Source organism: Lithobates pipiens, unplaced genomic scaffold, assembly GCF_037356315.1.
Source record: "Lithobates pipiens isolate NorthernLeopardFrog02 unplaced genomic scaffold, aLitPip1_a1.2 Scaffold_23, whole genome shotgun sequence".
NCBI lineage: Eukaryota > Metazoa > Chordata > Amphibia > Anura > Ranidae > Lithobates > Lithobates pipiens.
In genome coordinates, this window is record NW_027507785.1 from 37,027,626 (window position 1) to 37,044,846 (window position 17,221).

Genomic DNA, 17,221 nt, shown 5'->3' on the forward strand with positions numbered 1-17,221 from the left:
GGTGTACTCATTTTTGTTGCCAACGGTTTAGACATTAATGGCTGTGTGTTGAGTTATTTTGAGGGGACAGCAAATGTACACTGTTATACAAGCTGTACACTCACTACTTTACATTGTAGCAAAGTGTCATTTCTTCAGTGTTGTCACATGAAAAGATAGAATAAAATATTTACAAAAATGTGAGGGGTGTACTCACTTTTGTGAGATAGTGTGTGTATATATATATATATATATATATATATATATATATATATATATAATGTAATGAGATAGATAGAGAGATAGATAGATAGATAGATAGATAGATAGATAGATAGATAGATAGATAGATAGATAGATAGATAGATAGATAGATAGATAGATAGATAGATAGATAGAATTATCCATGTCATAGGAATATTGTAATTTTTGGGGGAGGTAGCAGTCCTAAATTGCTCATTTGCATAACACCCCCTAACCCCTATGAGTCTAATAACACTGCTAGCACTAAGACCTGGCTCCCATCCTGCAGTTAACATAAATTAAAGCAGGCAGAGTCCCATATAAGGATATCAGGATATTTCCCTTAAAATGTCTTAGTTCCTGTTCAGTTTGCAAACTTTCCAGTCACGGCTTCCCACTTCGGAACTGCAGCCACAGTGATGAGTGACTCCAAGAAACGTCAAAAATTATTCCATACCAAAGCAAGGGACCCAGCCAACTCCTACTTTAGATAAGGTAACAAGGCAAAGCTATTTCTTTCATGACATGCAGAGGGGGGAAATAATCTGAGCTTTAAATTTCATCAGGACTAAAACCTGCAGCTGGACTGTATGAAGTGATACATTGTCCAATCCTTGATCCTTACCAGTAAGAATGTTCTGTTGGTTTGAATTGATCTGTCAGTGGCATTTTTGCTGTTTTATTTGCAGTTGGTGCTGCTGTAGATATTGAGGGGAAAGGCGCGTGGGAAAAACGCATTACTACTGTAAATATTTGTGTTCTGCTATGATCCGGGGAGATAATCCAAATGATTCTAGAATGCAAGAAATATCATATATATATAGATAGATAGATAGATAGATAGATACATTTATAGATATATATATAGATATACATATATGTATATATATATGTATATATATATATATATATATATATATATATATATATATATATATATATATATATATATCAAAATTCAACTACAAATTCCAGCATGTCTTCAAATTCTCTCAAATGAAAGCCATGGATTTAGAGCTACTTTGTAATAATGCAATTAGATAGATAGATAGATATATGGATACATAGATACATAGACAGATAGATAAGGCAGAACTATAAATTCTAGCATGTCTTCAAGTTCTTCCAAATTCTTCAAATTCCTATGTCTTCAAGTACTTCTATCTTTCATAATGGTGAAAGATAGATAGATAGATAGATAGATAGATAGATAGATAGATAGATAGATAGATAAAGGCAGAACTATGAATTCTAGTATGGCTTCAAAATCTTCCAAACGAAAGTCATGGATGCATAGTTACTCTTAATAGTGATGAATAGATAGATAGATAGATAGATAGATAGATAGATAGATAGATAGATAGATAGATAGATAGATAGATAGAAGGCAGAGCTATAAATTCTAGTATGTCTTCAAGTTCTTCCAAATTCTTCAAATTCCTATGTCTTCAATTTCTTCTATCTGATAGATAGATAGATAGATAGATAGATAGATAGATAGATAGATAGATAGATAGATAGACATGCTGTAGGGCTATATATCACAGGAAGTTCTTCCAAATGAAACCTATAGAATTACTGTTACTTAGTAATAATCATAGATAGACAGATCGATAAATAGATAGCTAGATAGATAGATAGATAGATAGATAGATAGATAGATAGATAGATAGATAGATAGATAGATAGATAGATAGATAGATAGAATTGGCCATGTACAATACACATGTAAACTTGGTCTACCTTGCAAACCCCTTTTGATATATTCATCCATGGTCATGTGCGTATTCTTGGAAAGTGGGAAAAGTTGGCCACCAATTGTGAAATCTCTGTCTGCTGATTAGCTTTAAAGCAAAAATTCTGGCCAAGCTAATTTTTTGAACTTCTAACTCAGGTGCTAAGGAGTGACCGGCTACAAAACCAGTCCAGAATTCGAAAAACAAGAATGAATAATACAATTATTTTTCAGTACTCTGAATATTTACGATAAATTAGAAAAGTGTTGTTTAGAAAGAGAAACCCTTAAGCGGATATAGATGTTGGGTGTAGATACTGCAAATTTATTGGTGTTCCTCTACCAGGAACTGTCATTTTTGTTCCTTTCATCATTCTTGATAGATCTCGGATTGTGTTTTCCCTTGTTCCTCCACACTGCAAAGTTCTAATCTGTGGCATTACTTGTCTAAAAACTAGAACTTCCAGTTCTTACTGCTCAAAAATTGATGTAATCTTTCCAACAATTGGTAGTAGGCTCTGTAGAAGATAGGGTTACATTAAAGGTCTATGGGTAATTTAAAGGTATAGATCCCCATGTTCTATAGGAATGTTCTTCTACTGCCACATGAGCTAAGCTGTTTACCAGCATGATATAGTGGAAAGGATGGACCTGTCACCAGTATATAATAAGGAGGATGGACCCATCACCAGCATGATATAGTGGGGAAGATGGCCCATCACCAGCATGATATAGTGGGGAAGATGGCCCATCACCAGCATGATATAGTGGGGAGGATTGACCCATCACTGACATGTTATAGTAGACAGATGGACCCATCACCAACATGATATAGTGGGAACATGGACCCATTGCCAGCATAATATTATAGCAAGATGGACCCATCACCAACGTGATATTGTAGGGAAGATGGATCCATCATAAATATGATATAGTGGATGAGATAGACCCACCACCAGCATGATATAGTGAGGAAGATGAGATGGATCCATCATCAGCATTACATAGTGGGAAGGATGGACCAAACACCAGCATGGTATAGTAGGAAAGATGGACCCATCACCAGCATGATATAGTAGGAAAAATGGACCAATCACCAACATGATATAGTAGGGAAAACGGACTGATCACCAGCTTGTTATAGGAGGAGGATGGCCCCATTGCCAACATGATATAGTAGGGAATATGAATCACTCACCAATATGATATAGCAAGGAAGATGGATCCATCACCAGCATGACATAGTGGGGAACTGTTGCGGTCATTTCATTAGGGGCGCTACCCCCCTAATCCATGCGCCCAACCCCTAATCTACATGCAGGGCACCGGCCACAAGGGAGAAGCAACCATATTGGCCAGGAGCAGAAGCAGGGGGGAAGGTGCCGAGGAGGACACACAGGGGGAAGCTGCCCGCGACCTTACATAGTATATAGTTACATAGTAGGTGAGTTTGAAAAAAGTCCATTAAGTCAAACCTATGTGTGTGATTATATGTCAGTATTACATTGCATATCCCTGTATGTTGCGGTCGCTCAGGTGCTTATCTAATAGTTTCTTGAAACTTTCAATGTCCCTCACTGAGACCACCGCCTGTGGAAGGGAATTCCACATCCTTGCCGCTCTTACAGTAAATAACCCTCTACGTAGTGGCCACGAGTCTTGCTAAACTCCCTTTTGCGAAAAAGTTTTATCCCTATTGTGGGGTGACCTGGATGGGGTAAGTGCGGGGCTGGTGGGTGGACGGGGAAGTGATGGGGGGGGTTTGTTCCTCGATCAACCAAGCGTCGGGGGTGTCTGATTGATCGACTGACTGAACTGGGTCAGGAGGGGGGTGGTTGGTTTGTTTTCCGCCCCCCCCCCCCCCCAAAAAATGGAGCACCAGCTGACTCTGGTGAGAAAGATGGGCCAATCATCAGAATGATACTGTAGAAAGATTGACTTATCGCCAGCATGATATAGTTAAAAAGATGGACCAATCACCAGCATGATATAATGAGGAAGATGTATCCATCACTAATTACTACCATCACATAGTGTTAATTCTCTGCATTAACCTCAAATGTGACACACAGGTTGTACTCATATTCAGAGACAGTCTCTACTTTAATCCTAAACCTAGGGTTTTTGACGAAGCATCCTTGAGAAGGACACACCTCTGGACATCATAAAGCTTGTGGTTAAAGGGACTTTAATTTGGATTAAGCAAGTGCTCAACAAAACTGCCCAACAATAGGGTAACTGCTGACCCTGGGACACATCTATCTTCATGTCCAGAGAGAGATGTGGGCACTTTCGTCCAATGGCCTTCCATAATAAGAAAGTTGTCCCACTGGCCTCCAACTGCCTGTTTGGGTCTCAGGCACCCTTACAATCAGATCAGTCCCCTGTGTGCAGTGCCTTCAGGCATCTGTGTTTGGTAACCAAAGTAGAAAAGATGTAGCTGGATAGCCGCACTCCGAATTATTCAACTTTATTTCAAAAATGTAATTAAAATCATAGCATCTAGGCTGGTAAACAGACTAACTGCACAGCTGCTGACATGTTTCACACCGAACACGGTGCTTAGTCATAGCTAATGAGCAGAATATACATACAGAGCTATATACACACACACAAGCAATTAGACAAATGAATAAAATAAGTGTATGACAAGATAGCACTTAAGGAAACACCTGTGAACATCCAAAGTCTGAAGATTAACATTTAAATGGATAAAAAGGAAAAATGTTAATCTTCAGACTTTGGATGTTCACATGTATTTCCTTAAGTGCTATCTTGTCATACACTTATTTTATTCATTTGTCTAATTGCTTGTGTGTGTGTATATAGCTCTGTATGTATATTCTGCTCATTAGCTATGACTAAGCACCGTGTTCGGTGTGAAACATGTCAGCAGCTGTGCAGTTAGTCTGTTTACCAGCCTAGATGCTATGATTTTAATTACATTTTTGAAATAAAGTTGAATAATTCGGAGTGCGGCTATCCAGCTACATCTTTTCTACTTCAGTTCCTGTTGCAAACAGAGCCAGCACCCTGTGGGATTGTGGAGACAGCTGTTTTGGGAGAAGTCATTACCTTAGAGCGGTAATTCTTTGTGTTTGGTAACCAGTTTGACCACCAACAACTTGAAATGACTACAATTTACCTTTAGAGCACAAATAAACCCTAACTTCTCTTAATTACTCCTTTTCGGTCTGTTAAATATACCATTGAAAGTGTTTTATTATAACTGTTTAATAAGGGCAAGCATGATGTTCCTGATGTTTTTGGAAAGGCTAAAATGTATCTTTTGGTGCTCCACCAGCAATTAAGTTGACCGCATTTCTCTCTGCTCTGGGTGGTTTGAAGGGTACGTAAACCACAATGAACTTCTTTTATTTGCTCCCTTTTGATCTGTAAATATACCATTGAAAGTGTTTTGTTATTATTATTATAGCGCTACCCCCGCAGGAGCTGCTGTAGATGCACACAGGTCCTTTCTGTAGTCAGTGCAGGACAGCCAGTCCAGCCAACTAATCATTTTGGCTCACTAAACAGTTATGGGTGTCTTTTTTTGTGAATTTATTGGTTGGTAAAACTTGGGAGATGGATCTGGGAGTGAAGCAGGTTACACCAAAATGGAACAGAGTGCTAATGGACAATGATGTAGTTCGGCAGAACTGTGTAAGGTAGTTGTACCACATCCAATCATGCAACTACATCAAAAGGACCCCCTAATGGTGGACTTTACTGGCACGTACAATCAAAAATGACAAATCAACAACAATTGACTTTCTTTATTGAATATGTATAAAATCACATACAAATATAAAGTAGATACATATCATAAGAGTTTGTAGCAATGATAATAACAAAACGCATAGCTATACATCATCAGCTCTAAAGGCGATCAGCCTACGCGTTTCGGAGCTGAAAATAGTCTCCTTCTTCAGGGTTATAAATGCAACATAGAGTATAATTCTATTAAAGAACAGATAACAAGGTATTAGAACAGGCAAATGATGGAACATAGAGGGTTAAAGACAAAATAAATTCCAATTAGTACTTACATAACCTAGTGTACTAGCAGTTGAATGTATCTCACAGTTTAAAAAGAAAAGCGATGAACAATGCTGGATGAACTGCGTATCTTGCCAGTATTCAAGACTTCCCAGGGGGGAAAAGGGGGAAAAAAAGTGTGTCGTTTGTAACTCAAGTTGCTTAATCTATTATAGCCAAGGCAAAAGAAATCCCATGTAAACTTCCCTTGTCTTTAACCCTCTATGTTCCATCATAGAGGCAGCATCCGATTGGATGCTGGCACCCCACGTGGCTTTGGTGGCCATCTTGGGTCAGGCAGAGACTATTTAAGACCCTGGTTTCCAAGTTTGGCTTTCATTTTGTGTGTGACTAGACTAGGGACAGGTTATCCATCTGGCAGGGATAAATGCTGAGTGTCAGGGAGAGGTTCCAAAGGAGAAGGGAAAGCGCAGGCACATGCCATCATTCTGGAAGCCTCCCCATTAGGGTATGGACTGGCCAGGCCACATTCCACCCCTCAAGACAGATGCTGTCAGTGTCAACACACCTGAGGCCTTCTTCTAGAGGCGATTCAGTTCGCATTGTGCGCTATATAAGTATTTCATTCATTCATTCATTCATTCTACTGACACACTGCTGTAATATGCTGTGAGTTCTCCTGGTTGGGTTGCCTTCCCTGTTATGTGTTGCCGAACTTCAGTTACAAAATAATTCTGCTTCTCTGTACTGGGTGTTTTCTGCCTCTGCACCACACTGCACCTACCCATATACTGGCACAGCTTGGGGCCCAATCACCAAAAATGTATAGCAAATCTTAGAGGTAGTCCACTTTCACAGCAGGAGACCATGAAAACTTCAGCACAAGAGAAGGAACTTTACATCTCGAAGTGTACACAGTCCATAAGCAGGGCCCTGAAGTAAAGGTCCAGCATCCAACTCCTGGGTGCAAGCAGTCCCTGGAGCTCATTGGTCCATTCCCACACAGGGGAAAGACCCTCTCCTTTGGACTCAGGGACCCATACACCATCTGGGCACACCTCCCCAGGGATTGGACAGACTCTACTTAATATTCATGCCGGGTCTTTGAATCCTCCCACCCTAATCTCCAGAAGCTTCTTCTAGAGTCAGGACCAGGTAATCAAACTCCTAGCCTGTGGAGCCTTGAGCAGACCAAACTAAACAATTTTGCTCCTGTGGCTATTGCAGAAGCACCATACTAAATGTACCTACAATTTATAATTGTAGGAGGGCACTACATTATTATACAGGTTTTAAATAGTGAAAACAGTTTACGCAGCTCTTTACAACATAAAGGGAGATCGTGTGTAGACAATTGCGACAGACAAAGTGCCACGCACGTTCAGAATAAACTAAGAGACGAAAGCTATTGGCTACTGGACTGTTTATAGTTCCGACGTACCTGTTTGACGTCACCTCGTTCGGAACAATCGCAATTTCCGACAACTTTGTGTGACCGTGTGCATGCAACACAATTTTCGGCCAAAATCCATCGGAAGAAATCAGACGGATTTTGTGGTTGGAATGGCCGACCGTGTGTACAGGGCATAAGTGTGTTACTGGCAGGATCACCAGGTGACATCTAATGGCGCGTACACACGAGTGGACTTTTCGACACCAAATGTCCGACGGAACGAATCCGTCAGACAATTCGATCGGACCTTTGCTGTCCAAAAATCTGACGGACTTTAGAAATAGTACATGTTTCATCGGACGAAAACCCACGCTAGGGCAGCTATTGGCTACTGGCTACTGGCTATGAACTTCCTTATTCTATTCTTATTCTATTCTATTCTATCACGTTTGGATCCGTTGGACTTTGGTGTTATTGTGTGTGGCCAAGTCAGTTAATTTGGAAAGTCCATTGGAACTCCGCCGAAAGTCCATCGCAAAGACCGTCGGACCTACGGTAGTCTGCCCGGAAAGTCCGGTCGGGTGTACGTGGTATAAGGCAAAAAATAAAATACACCTATGGAATGGTAATCTGTAATCTAGGAAATTTTTCGTTCTTGGGGGGTTTAGATCCAGTTAGAAGGGCTGTCGGTGATGCAGAGGAAATTCTGTTGGTCATTCGCTCTTTCAGCTGAGATAACAATCACAGCAGGCGGCTTCTGCAGGAAAAGTTATCAGCCGTGTCGGTTGTAAAGTTTTCAGCAGATGACACAGATAGGGCACATTAGATAAGAGCGGCCCTGGCTATGAATGAGGCTCTGTGTCCTGCTAATCACGTCCTGTTATATTTCAGGCATTCTGCCTTCTGCAGAATACAACGGATAATGCGAAATCCGCATTGGAAGCTTCCGATCAGCTCCTGACAGCCTGTGCTGGCCGTCATGTGAGTGGCGTCAGGATACGCTTCTTTAGTGAGAGCAGAATGGTCCTCATTCACAGAGGCAGCCAACTTCCGATCAACAAACCGAGAAGCCGTCTGTCCTGGGGTCACACCTTTGCGCTACAGGGACGCGCTTTTTACCGCAGCACGCGTGTTGAATACGTACCTCCCAACATTTTGAAATGGGAATGAGGGACACCTACTAGCGAATATATGTAGGCATAGGACACGCCCCCTGCCACACCCTCTTAACCCCATAAGCCCTGGACCATTTTGCTAGCCAAAGACCAGAGCACTTTTTGCGATTCAGCACTGCGTCGCTTTAACTGATAATTGCGCAGTCCTGCGACGTGGCTCCCAAACAAAATTGACGTCCTTTTTTTCCCCACAGAGCTTTGTTTTGGTGGTATTTGATCGCCTCTGCGGTTTAAATTTTTTGTGCTATAAACATAAAGAGAGCGACAATTTTGAAAAAAACTCATTATTTTTTACTTTTTGCTATAATAAATATCCCCCAAAAATGTATAAAAACATTTTTTTTCCCTCAGTTTAGGCCGATACGTATTCTTCTACATATTTTTGGTAAAAAAAAAAATCGCAATAAGCGTTTATTGATTGGTTTGTGCAAAAGTTATAGCGTTTACAAAATAGGGGCTAGTTTTATGGCATTTTCATTAATAATTTTTTTTTTTACTAGTAAAAGCGATTTTTATTGTGACTGCAACATTATGGCGGACACATCGGACATTTTTTTTACACATTTTTGGGACCATTGGCATTAATACAGCGATCAGTGCTATACAAATGCACTGATTCCTGTGTAAATGACACTGGCAGTGAAGGGGTTAACCACTAGGGGGCAGTGTAGGTGCTAAGTGTGTCCTACCGGCGTGTTGCTAACTGTGGGGGGTGTGGCTGTGTTTTACACATCACTGATCTCTGCTCCAACCACAGGGAGCAGAGATCAGTGTCACTGTTGCTAGGCAGAACAGCGAGATGCTTGTTTACTTTTGCATCTCCCCGTTCTTCCTCCCCATGAGACAATCGCAGGCATCCCCACGGCGATCAAGTACGCGGGACCCGCGATCGGACTCACGGAGGTCCCCACGGCACGGCACCAAATTTAAAGGGACGTAACTGTACACCCATTTGCCTGTCCATGCCATTCTGCCAAAGTACATTTGCGTGCGCCGGTCGGGAAGTGGTTAACCACTTACTTACTGGGCACTTAAACCCCCCTCAGTCCCAGACCAATTTTCAGCTTTCAGCGCTGATGCACTTTGAATGACAATTGCGCGGGCATACAACACTGTACCCAAATGACATTTTTATAATTTTTTTCCCACAAATAGAGCTTTCTTTTGGTGGTATTTAGTTACAGCTCGGAGTTTTATTTTTTGCTAAACAAACAAAAAAAGATGCAAAAAAAAAAAAAAAAAAATCATGTTTTAATAGTTTGTTATAAAATTTTGCAAACGGGTCATTTTTCTCCTTCATTGAAGTGCGCTGATTAGGCGGCACTGATGGCTGCATTGGTGGGCACTGATGGGCTGCATTGGTGGGCACTGATGGGCTGCATTGGTGGGCACTGATAGGCTGCACTGGTGGGCACTGATAGGCATAGTTAAGGCGGCACTAATAGGCACAGATAAGGCGGCACCGATGGGCACAGATAAGGCGGCACTGATGGGCAAAGATGGGCACAGATAAGATGGCATGGATGGGTGGCACGGATAAGTGGCACGGATGGGTGGCACGGATGGGCACTGATAGGTACCACTGATAGATGGGACTGATGGGCACTGATAGGTGGCACTGATAGGTGGCTCTGATAGGTGGCACTGCTGGGCGGCACTGCTGGGCACTGATGGGCGGCACTGCTGGGCACTGATGGGCGACACTGGGGTGCAGCACCTTTGAGGCACATTGTGGGCACTGTGGGTGGCACTGCTGGATGGCACTGTGGGTGGCACTGTGGGTGGCACTGTGGGCACTATGGGCACTGCTGGGGGGCACTGATGGGGGGCACTTACTTTTATTCAGGATGGCACTGCGGTGGGCAGGTGGGCACTGGCAGGGGGCAGGTGGTCAGCTGTATTGCTGGCCATGATCGGGACTGATGTCCCGATCACGGCCGCCGGTGATCGGCTTTTTTTTTCTCTCCTCGCGCTGTCAGCGCGAGGAGGAATAATAGCCGATTACCGGCTCCGTTCTATCACATGATCAGCTGTCATTGGCTGACAGCTGATCACGTGATAAGGGGTCGGGATCGACCCCTTGCACGGATCGGTGATCAGGCGAGTCTCACGGACTCGCCGATCACAGAGCGCGCCGCGCGCGCCCCTCAGGGCGCGCGCAGGCCGCTCGTACCCGGGACGACGTCAATAGACGTCGTCCCGGAAAAGTAGATCCGCGCTAATGCCGTCATTTGGCAATAGCGCGGATCCCAAGTGGTTAAAGGAGAAGTAACCTCAAAAAAAGGTTCATTAAATCCTCAAGTGCTTTTTTTACTACTACTATTCCTATATATTGGCTTTTAAAATGTACAAATTAGAAATCAGGTGAAAGGTTTAGCACCGGGAAACACTTTTTGAAAGATAAAAAGTACGTTTTATATACAACTATATAGATCAGACCAAAATGAGGGACAAATGAGGAGGAATGAGGGACAGAGGGACATTGCTCCAAATCAGGGACAGTCCCTCCAAATCCAGGACAGTTGGGAAGCATGTGAATATCGTGCTGCTCTTCTTTCTTAATGGCACCCCTTTACACCTTGCCAACACATACACTATATTGTCAAAAGTATTGGGACGCCTGCCTTTTACACATACATGAACTTTAACCTCCCTGGCGGTATTCCTGAGTCTGGCTTGAGGTGGAATTTCAGAACCAAATGCGGTAACCCCGAGCCAGACTCGGGATCGCATGGCAGGATCCAGGAAGAGCTTACTTACCTTGTCCCCTGGATCTTGCAATGTCTCCCCGCAGTGTGAGCGGCTCATCCTCCGCTCGATTCATCACGGAGTCGGGCTCCTTTCCCTGCGAGCGTCGCGACGCACGGGGACAGAGAACGGCGCCAAATTCAAAAAGTGAAACACACACATTACATACAATATAATGATACAGATTACATTACCGTATAAAATTATTTCACATCCCCTTTGTCCCTAGTGGTCTGCCTAGTGCCCTGCATGCAGTTTTATCTTATAAAAACTGTTCTTTATGCCTGGAAACTGGAGATTGTCCATAGCAACCAAAGCCGTCCCTTTACATCAAAAGCGGTTTTAGACTTTATTTTAGAATAAATTGGAATCACTCTCAGAATTGAGGGATAGCGATTTGTGGGGAGATCCGTCATCAAACACTGAAAAGTAATGACAGTGACAATTCTGCAACTGAGCAAATTTCTGTGTTTTTGATTTGATTACATTATTGAATAATTTTTATTATATTATTATTATTATTATTTGTTATAATTATTTATAGTTATTTATTATATTATAATTTATGATTTCATTTTTCAAACTTTATCATACCTGTGATGTCTGCTAGACTCTGGTTTGGACAGATTTAAGTGAGTTATTCCTAAGAATTACAGGACTACAATATAAAACGCCAAATTTCCATGCAAAATAATTGTACCGCTTTCAGCACCTAAAATCTCAAATAATCGTACCGCCAGGGAGGTTAATGGCATGTCAGTCTTATGCCCCATACATGCGATCGGACATTCCGACAACAAAATCCATGGATTTTTTCTGACGGATGTTGGCTCAAAATTGCATTCACACAGTCACACAAATTTGGCTGGAAATTACAAACTTCAAGAACGCGGTGACGTACGACGACCTGAGAAAAATAAAGTTCAGTAGTCAGTGCTGCTCTTCTGCTTGATTCCGAGCACGTTGTGCTTCGGAATTGTGCACACACGATTGGAATTTGCGCAAATGGATTTTGTTGTCGGGAAATTTGAGAACCAGATTTGTGCGACGATAATTCCGATGGAAACTGTCCAATGGGGCCTACACAAGCTCCGATCGCACATTTTACATCGGAAAGTCCGACCGTGTGTACGGGGCATAAGGCCATAGAGTTCAATATTGAGCCTTTGCAGCTATAACAGCTTCAACTCTTTCGGGAAGCCCATCCACAAGGTTTAGGAGTGTGTCTATGGGAATGTGTAACCATTCTTCCAGAAGGACATTTGTGAGGTCAGGCACTGGCATGGCTCGCAGTCTCCACTCTAATTCATCCCAAAGGTGTTCTATCGGGTTGAGGTCAGGACTCTGTATAGGCCAGTCAAGTTCCTCCACCCCAAACTCGCTCATCCATGTCTTTATGGACCTTGCTTTGTGCACTGATCCAAATTATTAGTTGGAGCGGGGATTATGGTGTGGGGTTGTTTTTCAGGGGTTGGGCTTGGCCCCTCAGGGGTTGGGCTTGGCCCCTTAGTTCCAGTGAAGGGAACTCTTAAGGAGTCAGCATACCAAGACATTTTGGACAATTTGGACATGGAGTTTGGGGTAAAGGAACTTGACTGGCCTGCACAGAGTCCTGACCTCAACCCGATAGAACACCTTTGGGATGAATTAGAGTGGAGACTGTGAGCCAGTCTGGAAAATGTAATTCTCCCAACTTTGTGGGAACAGTTTGGAGATGGCCCCTTCCTGTTCCAACATGACTGCGCACCAGTGCACAAAGCAAGGTCCAAGACATGGATGAGTGAGTTTGGGGTGGAGGAACTTGACTGGCCTACACAGAGTGAGGTCAGGCACTAATGTTGGATGCAAAGTCCTGGCCCGTAGTCTCTGCTCTAATTCATCCCAAAGGTGTTCTATCTTGTTGAGGTCAGGATTCTGAGCAGGCCAGTCAAGTTCCTCCACCCCAAACTCGCTCGTCCATGTCCAAATTGTCCAAAATGTCTTGGTATGCTGACTCCTTAAGAGTTCCCTTCATTAGAACTAAGGGGCCAAGCCCAACCCCTGAAAAACAACCCCACACCATAATTCTCCCTCCACCAAACGATTTGGACCAGTGCACAAAGCAAGGTCCATAAAGGCATGGATGAACGAGTTTGGGGTGGAGGAACTTGACTGGCCTGCACAGAGCCCTGATCTCAACCTGATAGAACACCTTTGGGATGAATTAGAGCAGAGACGGCGAGCCAGGCTTTCTCGTGCAGCATCAGTGCCTAACCTCACAAATGCGCTTCTGGAGGAATGGTCAAACACTCCTATAGACACACTCCTAAACCTTGTGGACAGCCTTCCCAGAAGAATTGAAACTCTTATAGCTGCAAAGGGTGAGCCAACTCAATATTGAACCCTATGGACTAAGCCTGGGATGCCATTAAAGTTCATGGTCCTGCAAAGGCAGGTGTCCCAATACTTTTGACAATATAGGGTATGTGTCCTAGCGCACCAAAAATGCATGATTATGTACTACTTATGCATTGTGGTGCGATACCTTTCAGAAAAAAAAAAAACATATGCAACTTTGTTGGTGCAATTTAGTGCATTAGGCCTTCTTTAACTATAGGGTAGGGACCGATGTGAGTGTGCAATGTACAGGGATAGGGACAATTGTAGACACTCACTCAGGTTGAACTGGATGGACTGGTGTCTTTATTCAACCTTACTAACTATGAAACTATCTCTGCAGCGGTTTTACCAATTCACTTGAGTTGGTTGCGTTGTTTTTTATTTTTTTATTTGATGCTTTCAAAGGCAGAGGAGATATCTGGAGTCTCACCTCAATTTGTGATCAGTGGTGTCCATAGGATACTGCAATCACAGGGTCCCACTCCTGCGTGCCGCAACGGGCGCCCGATGCGATCACGGGAGGGCATCATATGACACCCACCCAAAACTGCCCAGTACATTTGATGACACGACGAACGTCGTTTGAAAGTACTTTTTAGATTGAGTGGACTTTCCAGACCTAAAACCACATTCACTGCTAGAAAAAAAATGTCATCCTCATCTTTCTTCAATTTTTCTTTGTCACTGCAGTCGAAAAGCGGTAAGTTTGATCCCTAAAACCATCAGAAAATTGAAGGAACGTCTAGATGTGAATGTAGCTTTAGTGATCTGCCAGCATCCATCTATACGGGTGGTCTTCACCTTCAAAGAATCACTCAACCAACAACTGAATTTTCAGTGTTATGCCCTGTACACGCGATAGGATCTTCCGACAACAAAATCCATGTTTTTTTTTTCCCGATGGATGTTGGCTCAAACTTTTCTTGCATACACACGGTCACACAAAGTTGGTCGGAAATTCCAAACGTCAAGAACGCGGTGACTTACAAGACGTACGAGAAAAATGAAGTTCAATAGCCAGTGCTGCTCTTCTGCTTGATTCCGAGCATGCGTGGCACTTTGTGAATCAAAATTGTGTGCACACGATCGGAATTTCCGACAACAGATTTTGTTGTCGGAAAATTTGAGAACCAGCTCTCAAAATTTGTGTGACGGAAATTCAGATGGAAAATGTCCGATGGAGCCTACACACGGTCGGAATTTCCGACAACAAGCTCCTATCAAACATTTCCCGTCGGAAAATCGGACCGTGTGCACAGGGCATAAGTTGGTTGTTGGAGAGTTAAAATACCCAAAAATTTCCCTTATCCCCTGGGGGCCATTGATGTAATTCCAGTGATGGTGAAATGAGAGTTCAGTGCCTCTGTTGTAAACTTTAAAGATACATTTCTCCACAATGCCTATAGCTACGGAGGTCAGTGAGAGTTTTTTTTTGTTTAATGTGCTTTTACTCAACACTTAAACATGTTAACATCCGCAACCTGGTCACCGGTGCACTATAACCACAGCGGAACATCCACAACTTCCCTGTACCGTCTCTTAGGGCGCTTATATCACAAGACTGGCCAAACAGAATTACCAATCTTTTGGTAAGTAGGGCATTTTGCAGTTACCTGGAGTTCAGATTTAAAAATTGTGCATAAAATATCTGAGCCTATGCAAGGTCAGACAGTGTTATCCTTTTATGTGTGGTCAGCAGAGTGGTTGGGGAGTGTTCAAGCCCCCTCCCACACTATGAGATAATTATACATCTGTACATTCAATTCAAGGACAATAGCGGCGTGGATGAGCATGTACTCCTAGTAAGTAATCTAAGCCACTATTGTAAAGTTTGCCAGATAATGATATTGATGGGCCTTATTTTTGGTTTATGCACTGTGCCCTCTAGTGGCTATCTGAATTATAGACATTGCAATCAGTATCCTAATTACATGACCACAGTGAAAAAGGTAAGTACTTTTTAAAAGGTCTGTGTCTAGGCAAAAAAAATTAATAAAATAAGTGCGTGTAATATATATATATATATATATATATATATATACATTTTAGGTGCTAACTCTTAAGTGCAGTCACTCAAAGCAACCAATCGGAATATATTGGGGGTTATTTACTAAAGGAAAATCCACTTTGCACTTGGAAGTGTAGTTGCTGTAAATCTGAGGAGGACATACAAGGAAAATAAAAAACAGCATTTTTGCTTGCACATGATTGGATGATAAAAATCAGCAGAGCTTCCCCTCATTTCAGAGCTTCCCTTCAGTTCTACAGCGATCTACAGTGACTGCACTTACAAGTGACTGCACAAGTCTACACACACACTTCCCTGTTCTGCCTCTCGTGCTCACGATCGCTCGTGGCCAGCGGTCATCACAACCGTCGGCCACAAGCATCGGCACCTCCACAGTGCAGCGAGCCTGCTATCCCGATCCCAGGAGCCGAAGTATAGCTACGACGGTTCACGGGATTGTGCCGACCTGCCGCAGTAAAATGACGACGGCTGGTCGGCAAGCAGTTAAAAAGCAATGGGGGGCAGGAACTTTAATACGTATATATAGATAAGAGGATGTTTAAAGTGGAAGTAAACCCTGATGAGTTTACTTCCTCTTTCATTCCCTGCAAAGGTAAAGCATAATGGACTACTATGCATCGCATAGTAGTCCATTATGTGTCACTTACCTGACACAGGAGCCAGCGATGTCACCGCTGTCCCCTGTAGTCCGGCGCATCCATCTTCTCGGTGGGTCTCGCTGCTCCGCCGCTGTCATTCGGCGAAGCCGCGATGACGTCACTCCCGCGCATGCGCATGGGAGCCGCCACGCGCGGCATCTTCGCCGTTGACGGTGCCGCGCTCAGTGCGCCTGCGTGCAGCTGTCTACGGCGCATGCGCCGTAGAGAGCGGTGCCTGTCTTTCGGCAAATATCTCCTAAACCGTGTAGGTTTAGGAGATATTTCTTGGACCTACAGGTAAGCCTTAATCTAGGCTTACCTGTAGGTCAAAGTGTGTTGTAAGGGGTTACAACCACTTTAAGGATTGACTAGATGAAATCGAAGCTGTGGGTAAGGGAAGATGAAGAAGAACAGGCCAAGATGGTGGTCAGTGCCCCCCCCCCCCCCCCCACATCATGTAGATCATCTCTTCCCCACCAGAAGGTCCTTTTCTGTTCCAGCATTACTGTGTCCCTGGTGTACAAAGGCAACTTCATAAAACCATGATATGATGAGTTTGGTGTGGAGGAACTTGAGTTGCCTGTACAGAGCACTTACCTTAATGCTATTATGAGCCAGGTCTTCTCTTCAAAGATTAGTATCAGGCCTCACAAATGCCCTTTTTGCCTGAATGGAGAGAATTATACATTAAAAGAACAATGCAGAAGGACCTTTAATACATATATATATATATATATATATATATAGATGAGAGGGAGTTTAAGGATTGGCTGGATGAGATAGAAGATGTAGGTAAGAGAAGATGAAGAAGAAAGAATTTGTGGTTTGCAACAGTGCCCCCCCCCCCCCCCCCCCCATCCTGAAGATCATTTCTTCCGGACCAGAAGGACCTTTTCTGTTCCA

The 17,221-nt window shown here is 43.1% G+C and overlaps 1 protein-coding gene across 2 annotated transcripts in view; it reads left to right on the forward strand.

Moving 5' to 3' along the window:
• Positions 1 to 570: 570 nt before the first annotated feature.
• The window catches only part of LRRC32 (leucine rich repeat containing 32), a 72,150-nt gene continuing 55,499 nt past the window's right edge, over positions 571 to 17,221 (forward strand). For both annotated transcript variants that reach the window (XM_077451427.1, XM_077451428.1), the window contains exon 1: positions 571 to 717. The gene's annotated coding sequence lies outside the window, so the exon portion shown is untranslated. The remainder of the gene's footprint in view (positions 718 to 17,221) is intronic.